General features: G+C 39.9%; 1 protein-coding gene across 2 annotated transcripts in view; it reads left to right on the top strand.

The window, feature by feature from the left end:
- LIN52 (lin-52 DREAM MuvB core complex component) overlaps positions 1-12,255 on the top strand; it is a 114,564-nt gene that overhangs the window by 19,271 nt on the left and 83,038 nt on the right. The window lies entirely within an intron of this gene.

The raw sequence follows: 12,255 nt of genomic DNA, 5'->3' as shown, positions 1-12,255 counted from the left end.
TCCCACCTTAGCCTCTGAAGTAGCTGGGACTACAAGCATGTACCACCGTGCCTGGGTAATTTTAAAATTTTTTTGTAGAGACAGAGTCTCACTATATTGCCCAGGCTGGTCTTGAACTCATGGGTTTAAGTGAGCCTCCTGCCTCAGCCTTCCAAAGTGCTGGGATTACAGGCATGAACCACCGTGCCCAACCAGCATTTTACTTTTCAAATAAATTTAAGGCTGGCCACAGTGGCTCATGCCTGTAATCCCAGCTACTTGGAAGGCTGAGGATGGAGAACCATTTGAACCTGGGAGATAGAGGTTGCAGTGAGCCAGGATCATGCCACTGCACTCCAGCCTGGGCAACAGAGTGAGACTCTGTCTCAAAAACAAGAAAATTAACTTAAAATTTCTAATTTTCAACTGATAGTCATCACTTCCTCAGACCTCTTTATCTACCTTTATTTCTATTACTGTCATCAGCAGTTGGCTTTCTTTTACCAAGAAAACATTTTTGAATTGGTTATGGAATCAAGAAATAGAGAACAACAAACTGCTTCAAGATATGGTTGTTAGCTGGTCTGCTAAGTTCACTTATTAATACCTAACTCTTCTCTATATACTGGTAATTTATTTCTTATGATTAAAGTTTATACCTTGGCAAAATTACTAGTTACCATGTATGTCATGGACCTCCTTGATTTATAATGAAAAGGCAAATCTGTGATTAGTAAATTCATGAATGTGAGACTTTCATAGTCGATTTTGTTCCTTGATTTTGTTTCTAGCTTTGGATAATAAATGCTGTAATGATCATTATGATCAAGGCTTTACCTCATTGTGTCAACGTTTTTCAATGAAGTAAATGTTATGCTTGTTATATCAAGAAGATGCTATATTACCAAATAGATTTGTCAGTAGTATTATCTATAGTTATAGCTGAAATTATGGTTCCTCTAATTAGTTTCTCTTTTTCTGCTTTCCTACTGAGAAAGGTAATGAAGTATTTTTTCCTGCTTTTTATTATTTATACCAAAGTAGAGTGAACGGAATAATGACCCATGGCCCAGCTTCAATAATCAACATATAGCCAATCTTGTTTTACTTATAACAATTTCCTGTAGCTACTTTAAAGCAAATTCCAGGCATCATATTACCTGGCGTCATATTACCAGGCATCATATTGCCGAGTAACTTTGTAACTTTGTATGTGTTTCCAGAAGACAAGGACTCTTACTTTCTTTTGCTGTTTTGTTTTGTTTTGTTTTGTTTTGTTTTGTTTTGGGACAGAGTCTTATTCTGTGGCCCAGGCTGGAGTTCAGTGGCATGATCTCGGCTCATGGCAACCACCATCTCCTGGGTTCATGATTTTCCTCCCTCAGCCTCCTGAGTAGCTGGGACTACAGGCATGCACCACGATGTCTGACCAATTTTTGTATTTTTAGTAGAGATGGGGTTTCACCCTGGTGGCCAGGCTGGTCTCAAACTCCTTACCTCAAATAATATGCCCACCTTGGCCTCCCAAAGTGCTGAGATTACAGGCATGAGCCACCACGCCTGGCCTGTTGTTTTTTTCCTTTCTCTTCAGGAACATTGGCACAAAATGTAAGAATTTTTTTTTTTTTTTTTGAGATGGAGTTTTGCTCTTGTTGCCCAGGCTGGAGTGCAGTGGCACGATCTTGGCTCACCACAACCTCCACCTCCCAGGTTCAAGCGATTCTCCTGCCTCAGCCTCCCGAGTAGCTGGGATTTCAGGCATGTGCCACCACGCCCAGCTAATTTTGTATTTTTAGTAAAGATGGGGTTTCTCCATGTTGGTCAGGCTGGTCTCGAACTGCTGACCTCAGGTGATCCGCCCAACTCTGCCTCCCAAAATGCTGGGATTACAGGCGTGAGCCACCGGGCCTGGCTGCTTTTTTTTTTTAAGAGACTGGGTTTTTCTATGTTACCTAGGCTGGACTTGAGTTCCTGGGCGCAAGCAATCATCCCACCTCAGCCTTCTGAGTAGCTGAGACTACAGGCACATACCACTGTGCCTGGCTTTTTTTTTTTTGAGATGGAGTCTCGCTCTGTCACCAGATTGGAGGTTGGAGTGCAGTGGCGCAATCTCGGCTCACTGCAACCTCCGCCTCCTGGGTTCAAGCGATTCTCCTGCCTCAGTCTCCCGAGTAGCTGAGATTACAGGTGCATGCCACCATGCCTGGCTAATTTTTGTATTTTTAGTAGAGACGGGGTTTCACCATGTTGGCCAGGATGGTCTCAATCTCCTGACCTCGTGATCCACCTGCCTCGGCCTCCCAAAGTGCCAGGATTACAGGAGTGAGCCACTGCACCCGGCTGGCTACTGTTATTTTTTATAAATATAACAATAGTTTCATTATTATAACTAAAATTTTTTTAACAAACTTGTTAAATATCATCAAATAGCCAATCAGGGTTTAGATTTCTCTAGTTGACTCATAAATGTCTTTACACAGTTCATTTGTTTGAGTCCGGATCTAAATAAGGTTCATATACCGTATTTGATATGTCTCTGAAATCTTTTTTAGCCTGTCATACTTCCACCTGCATTTTATTTCCCCTTGTCATTTGTTAAACCTAGTCATGTGTTCTGTAGATTTTTCAAAATCTGGGTTTTGTTGATTACAACCCTGTGGTAGAGCTTAACATGTTCACTTATCCCTTTTTTATCTGCTGATTGTTAGATCTAGAAGCTTGCACAGATACAGGCTTGATTTTTTTTTTTTTAATTTTGGCAAGAATATTTCACAGTTGGTGTTGGGTACATTATGTGTGCTGGTCTTTCTTTTTGTGATATTAAGATTAATAGTTGATGGTTTCTAGATCTAACTATAAGGAAATAAAAAGGGATAGGTGAACATGTTAAGCTCTGTCACGGGAATGTAATCAACAAAACCCAGAATTTGAAAAATCTACAGAACAAATGACTAGGTTTAACAAATGATGGGGAAATAAAATGCAGGTGGAACTATGACAATCAGATTTATTCATTGTAATATTCTTCATCAGTCTTACACCTAGAGTAGCAGGCTTTGATCACAGTCTAGATTTACTGTTTTATTATAGGTTGCAAGGTAGTAATATTCTGTCATTTCTCTTATTGACTAGAATTTTTCTAAAAAGGACTGTATCTTATCAACTATTTGGTTACCTTGAAAGCTGCTTCTACTGGCATGATGGGATAAATGATTCTTTCTCTTTCTTTATTAGTTTTCAGAATAATGAGTTTGTTCCCTAAGCATCAGTAAAGTTTATTTTAATGGCTTTCAATGGAATCAAAAACTTGGTGTGGCATTTGTTATTTTTTTAAATCCACACAATTAAAGCCATTATTACTGCTAACTGTATTTCTAAAAATTTAAGGCTTTGAGGGTGGGGGTTTGAAGTCATTTAATTCAGCCACCTTCAGCACTAAACCAAAACTGTACAAGAGAAATGCTTGTTTCTGCCAAATGAGTCCCAAGAGCACAGCTGAGATTTTTCAGAATTATCTTTTAGTTCAAAATTTGGTGTTATTTCAATTTCCATAGCATTGCTTTGCAACTGATTGCCATTTTCCTTGACCATTGTGAATTTAGCTGACATGAAATAGTTTTAAAATTTAGAATTAGAAACAATTACATTGGTGTATATTGAACTTCTTACATACAGTTTCTCTTTGTTTTATTGTGTGTAGTGTATTTGCATAAAAACAAGATTTTTTTTTTTTTGTCCTTACAGATTATTCATCTACTCTAGGGGTTGGCTTTTACTTGACATCCTAATCTGGTGTTTCAATGTCTAAATCCTCTTTCCTGCATTAATTGAGAGGATGACATGGATGAAAAATAAGCAGTAGGAACTGATGAATCCCCAAGGACCAGTGATCCTGTTTTTATGCAAATATCTGCACTGATAAAGATGATGGAAAGAAAAAAAATGCAAAAAATATTTGTCCTCAAAACATGATTGTTTGTCACTTCCCAAGAGCATTGTTAAATGTTAGTATAAAAATTATATGAACCTTCTAGGGCTGATAGTAACTAGGTTGTGTCTTTTGGAAGATGAGTGCTACCCTTTGAATTGGTACATGATTATGCCTCAGATAACCCTTTTGGTGTGCAAATTTTGGAATGCAGTAACTTTTCTTATAGGCATTTATAGTCTCTCAGATGATTGAGGCCTCTTGGCTTGATTTGGGCAGTTAATTTGTATGAAATTCCCTTGAAATATACAGAAATATTTTAAAAAGTAAAACTCTGCCTTAGCATATAAAGAATTCCATTTCTATTATTTCCATCTGAGCTCAGAGTCCTCCCTCTTTTACTGGAACTATGTTACAGTCACCTTCTAGCTGGTCCCTCTGCCTCTCAACTAGCCCATTCCAGTCTATCTTGTTACTGCTGCCGCATTGTTTTTGTATTTGTTTTTTTGAGACAAGGTCTCTCATCCATGCTGGAGTGCCATGGCATTATCATGGCTCACTGCAGCCTCGAACTCCTGGGCTCAAGGGATCCTCCCACCTCAGCCTCCCAAGTAGCTGGGACTACAGGTGCAGTGCCACCATATCTGGCTAATTTTTTTGATATTTTGTAGAGATGAGGTCTCACTATGTTGCCCAGATTGGTCTTGAACTCCTGGGCCAACCAGTCCTCCCTCCTTGGCCTCCCAAAGTGCTGAAATTATAGACATGAACCACCATGCTTACCCCAGCCTGATTTATTTTTTATTTATTTATTTATTTTTTGAGTCAGTGCCTTGCTTTGTATCCCAGGCTGGAATGCAGTGGTGCAGTCTTGGCTCACTGCAACCTCCACCTCCCAGGCTCAAGTGATTCTTATGCTTCAGCCGTCCAAGTAGCTGAGATTACAGGTGTGCACCACCATGCCCAGCTTTTCAAAAGTATTTTTAGTAGAGATGAGGTTTCACTATGTTGGCCAGGCTGGTCTCAAACTTCTGTCCTCAAGTGATTTGCCCGCCTGGTCTTCAAAGTGCTGGGATTACAGGTGTGAGCCACCACGCCCGGCCCTGGCCTGATTTTTTGAAGTACATTTTCTTCTCTTTGTCTGTTGCTCATAAATCATTGGTACTACTTCATTACCCATAGGATAAAATTTAGGCCTCTTAGTGTGGCATTCAAAATCCTTTGCATTCTGGCCCTCGCCGGATTACTCTAGCCTTCTTACATCTCCCCTACCAAAACACATGCACTGTCTCTGTCTGAAGCTTCTGGAAATTGTTCTTTTTCTGGGTAGTTGGTGTTTTAGTGATGAGATGTAATATTTGAAGGTCTTTTAATGTCTGGAATGTCTTCTCTTAGGACTGTGGATGGTCAACAGCACAGAATAAATACAGTGTGAAACTTGTTGATGATTGCTTGGTTTATCTTCTACTTGAACCCTACTCCATCACTATTATTACATGCTTATGATTCTGATTTAGACCTGTAAGTTTCAATACTACATTGCTTCCTTTATTCCTAAGATTCATTATCATGAATCCTATTGAATACTAGTTCTCAGCAGTTTTTACCCTCACTCTTTTCTGGAATACTTCCCCATCTTCTTAGTTCTACTCATGCTATTCCTTTTTCTCAGTAAGTTGTCCTTCTTCTATCAGCTTTCCCTTTTCATCCTTGATTTAGAAAGTGAGCGCTCTCACGGCCGGGTGCGGTGGCTCACGCTTGTAATCCCAGCACTTTGGGAGGCCGAGGCGGGTGGATCACGAGGTCAGGAGATCGAGACCATCCTGGCTAACATGGTGAAACCTCGTCTCTACTAAAAATACAAAATTTAGCCAGGCGTGGTTTGGGTGGCTGAGGCACGAGAATCGTTTAAACCCGGGAGGCAGAGGTTGCAGTGAGCCAAGATTGCACCACTGCACTCCAGCCTGGGGGACAGAGCAAGAATCTGTCTCAAAAAAAAAAAAAAAAAAAAAAGTGAGCGCTCTCTCTGGCCTCTCAAATTGCCCCTAGAGCAGTTTGTTTGTTTGATTTGTAAGGTGCTTTTACCATTCTTCTTGGAGATTTTTGGTACGTGTCTCAGTCTTTGGACTGATTGTAACTTTTTAAGATAAGAATCATATTTTTACTTTTTCAGCCCATAGCCCATAGATTTTTTCCCCCATCTCTGAAGACCACAAACCAGTTAGTAATCATGCAAATGACCTACTTACTAGCTATCTTTGAAATATTTTTAAATAAAATGTGAAAACTGGGAAAGCAGAGGATTTTATCATTTGAAACTAGGGCTAAACCTTGGGACCCTGATGCATTTGTTTTTTTTCTGCTTTTTTTTTTTTTGTAACAGCTTTATTGAGATGTAATTCACATAGTCTATAATTCCCCATTTATAGTGTTCAATTCAGTGATTTTTGTGTATTCAGAATTTTGCAGTCACCACCACAACCAATTTTACAACATTTTCATCACCTGAAAAACCTTGTACCATTGGCAGTCACTCCCCGTTACTTCCCAAACTCCCCAGACCTAGGCTGTTACTTACTGGCTTCATGTCTCTATGGATTTGCCTCGTCTGGACATTTCATGTAAATGAAATTATATAATATGTGGTTTCTTGTGACTGGATTCTTTCTGTTAAGATAATGTTTTCAGTGTTCAATTATGTTATAGCATGTATCAGTGCTTTCTTTTTATGGCTGAATAATACTCCATTGTATAGATACTCCACATTGTATTTATCTACCTGGTGATGGGCATTTGAGTTGTTTTCACTACTTGGCTACTTTAAATAATGCTGCTGTGAACATTCAGGTTCAACCAAAACACACAACTTTTTGGGTAAACATGTTTTCATTTTCTTAGGTTTATAGCTAGAGGTGGAATTTCTGGGTCATGTGGTAACTCTATATCTGATCTATTGAGGAACTGTCAGACTGTTTTCCAAACTAGCCGAACCATTTTGCATTCCCACAAGCAGTGTGTAAGGGTTCCAGTTTTCCCACACCCTTGCCGATACTTGCTATTTGTATTTTTTGTTTTTTTGTTTTTTTTAATTATTATCATGTCCATCACAGAGGGTATGAAGTAGTGTCTCATTGTGGTTTGGATTTGCATTTGTCTAGTAATAATGGTGTTTAGCATGTTTTCATGTGTTTATTATATGTCTTCTTTGGAGAACTATCAATTCAGATCCTTTGCTTATTTGTAAATTGTATTGTTTGTGTTTTTATTATTGAATTGTAAGACTTCATTATATATTCTAGAAACAAGTCACTTATCAGATATATGATTTGCAAAAGTTTTCTCTCATTCTGTGGGTTGTCTTTTTACTTTCTTAATGGTGTCCTTTGAATCACAAAGCTTTAAATTTTGATGAAATCCAATTTATCTATTTTGTTGTTGCTTGTGTTTTAGTGTCCTACCTGATAAACCGTTGCCTAATCCAGGTTCTCAAAAACTTATGCCTGTGTTTTCTTTTAAGAGTTTTATAGTTTTATCTTTTAGATTTAGGTCTTTGATTCATTTTAAGTTAATTTTTATATTTGGTGTGAGATAGGGATCTAAATTAATTCTTTTGCATGTGGATATCCAGTTTTCTTAGCATCATTTGTTGAAAAGATTATCCTTTTTCTATTGAATTGTCTTGACATCCTTGTAAAAAATCATTTGGCAGCCAGGCATGGTGGCTTACACCTGTAATCCCAGCACTTTGGGAGGCCAAGGTGGGAGAATTGCTTGAGCCCAGGAGTTTGAGACAAGCCTGGGCAACAAAGTGAGACTCCATCTCTACAAAAAGATTAAAAATTAGCCATACGTGGTGATGTGCACCCATAGTCTCACCTACTCAGGAGGCTGAGCCTGGGAGGTCGAGGCTTCAGTGAACCATGATCACACCTCTGCACTCCAGCCTGGGCTACAGAGACAGACCCTGCCTCAAAACAAAAAACATTTGTTGGCCGTAAATGTGAAGGTTTATTTCTAGACTCTCATTCTATTCCATTGATGTAATCTCTATCCTATGCCAGTAATTCACTTTCTTGCTTACTGTAGCTTTGTAGTAAATTTTGAAATTGGGATGTGTGAGCTTTCCAACATCAACAATGTTTTGCAGTTTTCAAAGCATAAATATTATACTTCATTTGTTAAATTTTTTCCTAAGTACTTTATTCTTTTTGATGCTATTATAAATGGAATTGTTTTCTTAATTTCATTTTCAGTTTGCTCATTGCTACTATTGAGAAATAGAATTAATTTTGGTATATTGATCTTGTTCTCTGCAACTTTGTTGAACTTATTTTAGTTCTAATAATGTTTTAGTAGATTATTTATGATTTTCTATATACAGAATTGTCATTTGCAAATAGAGACAGTTTTACTTCTTCATTTCCATTCTGATTGCCTTTATATTAATTATTTTTCCTAATTATCCTGGCTAGAAATTCCAGTACAGTGTTGAATAGACGTGGCAGGAGTGGACATCCTTGACTTTTCCTGATCTTTGGGAGAAACCCACAGTGTTAGCTGTGGGTTTTTTGTAGATGTGCTTTAATGTAAATAAGGTGACACTGAATATATTACCTTCTAAAAAAGCTTTGAGGAATTTAGCTTTCTTTGATATAAGTAGTTGCTTCTGCTGATTAATCATGTAATTCCGTATGTTCATGTAGCAGTTTAATGGGACTATTATTTGGCTAAATTTAATCAGTGTTGTTTTTTAAAAGCAACATTTCATTGTAAAAAGATTGAGAGGGATGCCAAGGGGGGATGATTGCTTGAAGCCAAGAGTTTGTAATCAGCCTGGGCAACAAAACCAAGACCCCATCTCTAAAAGAAAAAGATTAAGGCCAGTGTGGTGGCTCATGCTTGTAATCCTAGCACTTTGGGAGGCTGAGGCGGGCAGATCACCTGAGGTCAGGAGTTTGAGACCAGCCTGGCCAACATGGTAAAACCTTGTCTCTACAAAAATACAAAAATTAGCTGGGCATGGTGGCGCACGCCCATAGTCCCAGGTACTTGGGAGGCTGAGGCAGGAGAATCACTTGAACCTGGGAGGCAGAGGTTGCAGTGAGCCGAGATCATGCCACTGCACTCCAGCCTGGGTGACAGACCGAGACTCCATCCCCCAGAAAAAAAAGGAGACCAGGCATGGTGCCTCACGCCTGCAATCCCAGCACTTTGGGAGGCCAAGGCAGGCAGATCACGAGGTCAGGAGATCGAGACCATCCTGGCTAACACAGTGAAACCCTGTCTCTACTAAAAATACAAAAAAAGTTAGCTGGGCATGGTGGTGGGCACCTGTAGTCCCAGCTACGTGGGAGGCTGAGGCAGGAGAATGGCATGAACCTGGGAGGCGGAGCTTGCAGTGAGCCGAGATTGCGCCACTGCACTCCAGCCCGGGTGACAGAGTGAGACTCCATCTCAAAAAAAAAAAAAAAGATTAAGATGTCCCCATTCAAAACTTAATACTTTATCCCATTAATCTACATTGATGAAGTTGTCTATACAACTTTACTATTTGGTACTTTATTTGATGGTAGTAACTAAGAAAAACTTCTGCTTTCAAGAAGCAGAAGTTTCCACAGCACTAGCCTGTGGTACTAGACTTCTCCACCCTCTGGGCATGTGATTTGCAAAAAAGTGATCATTTACATTTAGAAGTTGTTTCCCATCTAGATAAAATTCTAAACAGTTCTTTTGATTTGTAATTTTAATATATAAAGGAGGGAAGGGAGGGTATAACTGTGATTCTTATACCTTTTTGTTTTTTTGGAGACAGGGTCTCTGTTGCCCAGGCTAGAGTGTGGTGGTGCAGTCATAGCTCACTGAAGTCTTGACCTCCCAGGTTCAAGCAATCCTCCCAGCCCAGCCTCTCAAGTAGCTGGAACCACAGGAGAGTGCCACCGTGCCTGACTGATTTTTTTTTTTTAATTTTTATTTTGTGGAGATGGAGTCTCCCTGTGTTGCCCAGGCTGGCCTCATCCTAGGCTCAAGCAATCCTCCTGCCTCAGCCTCCCAAAGCGCTGGGATTATAGGTGTGAGCCACCATGCCCTGCCCCTGTGTATTTTATTTATTTATGTATGTATGTATTTATTTATCTATTTATTTATTTATTTTTGTGGGCTGACATCAGAATTATTTGTCTGGCTTCCCTTATTAGGCCTATTAAGTCCTACCTCTCATAGAACTAAATTAATAGTCCTTGACTGAGGAGAAAAATCACCTAGCCTTTAACCTCTAGATGGCAGCATCAGTCTTTCTGTACCACTAACAGAAAGACTACCCACATCTCTTGAACTGGATTTTTGATCTATGTAAAAACTTGTTGTGATTTTTTTTCTTTTTTTCTTTTTTTCTTTTTTTTTTTTTTTTTTTGTTTTGAGATGGAGTTTTGCTCTTGTCGCCCAGGCTGGAGTGCAATGGCGTGATCTCAGCTCGCCGCAACCTCCGCCTCCCCAGTTCAACCTATTCTCCTGCTTCAGCCTCCGGAGTAGCTGGGATTACATGCATGCGCCACCACGCCAGGCTAATTTTGTATTTTTAGTAGAGATGGGGTTTCTCCATGTTGGTCAGGCTGGTCTTGAACTCCTGACCTCAGGTGATCCGCCCGCCTTGGCCTCCCAAAGTGCTGGGATTACAGGCATGAGCCATGGCGCCTGGCCTCTTCTTGTGATTTTTACCAGACTACTTGCCTAATTTTGTTGATACCTTGTTGATTTTTATTTTTAGCTTTTTGTTTTTCTTTTTTATCTCTTCATCTTTTTTTACATATTTCCTTTTTTTTTTAAATTTTTTTTTTTTGAGACAGAGTCTCGCTCTGTCACCCAGGCTGGAGTGCAGTGGCGCAATCTCGGCTCACTGCAAGCTCAGCCTCCCGGGTTCACGCCATTCTCCTGCCTCAGCCTCTCCGAGTAGCTGGGACTACAGGCGCCCGCCACCACGCCCGGCTAATTTTTTGTATTTTTTTAGTAGAGACGGTGTTTCACCGTGGTCTCGATCTCCTGACCTCGTGATCCGCCCGCCTCGGCCTCCCACAGTGCTGGGATTACAAGCGTGAGCCACCGCGCCCAGCCCTTTAATTTTTTTTTGAGACAGAGTTTCTGTCTGTTGCCCAGGCTGGAGTGTAGCAGCACAATCTCGGCTCACTGCAATCTCTGCCTCCAGTTCAAGTGATTCTCCCACTTAGTAGAAAAAAATTCTAAAAATGTAGTTAATTCAATAGCTTTTATATCTGCATATAAGACCCTAAAAATGGGTAAAGTTCTCGTCTCAATAATTTCCCCTACCAGTGGCTTATCTTGTATCCTTGGACTCTGTTGGTTTTCATGTGGTATCAGGCAATGCTCTATTACATTAAACAGGAATGTTAGCTAAAGTTGATGAAACTACATTGGACTAATTAGTCCTTCAAGAAAAATTTAATTGTTTTAAAATAAAGCTTTCAAATATTTAGCCATTTTGAATAGCAAAAGAATGAAGTGTCCTGTTCAGCAACTGTTTGGGTGACTACTTCATACAAGGCTATGTAGGAGATAGGAAGATAATTACTGCCCTCTTGTAGATTAAAATCTACTAGGAAAGGAAGATAAGACAACTAAGGTAAATGATTCTTAAAAAAAATATAGAGGAGAAAAGCTCTATGAGAGTACAAAGAACTATATGGATGGGGGAGAAGAGGCAATTGCATTAGATTGCTACAGGAGTGGCAGATAAGTTTCATTTTATTTAGTAAGACCTGCCTAGGACCATTGCATTGAGAAGGATTTTGAGAGGGAGCCTAGATTCAGAGGAGAAGGCAATTAGTGATGTCTATTATAGACAAGGGAAATGAGTGTGGTAATATTTGCAATTTCTGGAACATTGAAAATAAACCTGGCCAGGTGCGGTGGCTTATGCCTGTAATCCCAGCACTTTGGAAGGCCGAGTTGGGTGATCACCTGAGGCCAGGAGTTTGAGACCAGCCTGGCCAACATGGTGAAACCCTGCCTCTACTAAAAATACAAAAATTAGCCAGGCATGGTGGCGGGCGCCTGTAATCTCAGCTACCTGGGATGTTGAGGCAGGAGAATGACTTGAGTCTGGGAGGCAGAGGTTGCAGTGAACTGAGATGATGCCACTGCACTCCAGCCTGGGTAACAGAGCAAGACTCTGTCTCAAAAAAAAAAAAAAAAAAAAAGGAAGGAAAGAAAGAAAACCTTAAAGAACACAAAGATGGGTAGAAATGGAAAGGGAGCATATTCTAGGTAGAGTGAATGTTACAGAATTTGAAAGCAACAGCTCTGCTCAAGGAACAGTGTGAGTGGTTGAATCTAGA

Source organism: Nomascus leucogenys, chromosome 22a, assembly GCF_006542625.1.
Source record: "Nomascus leucogenys isolate Asia chromosome 22a, Asia_NLE_v1, whole genome shotgun sequence".
Classification (NCBI taxonomy): domain Eukaryota; kingdom Metazoa; phylum Chordata; class Mammalia; order Primates; family Hylobatidae; genus Nomascus; species Nomascus leucogenys.
Note: the sequence above shows the minus strand (reverse complement) of the source record. Positions and strands in the feature narration are given on the sequence as shown.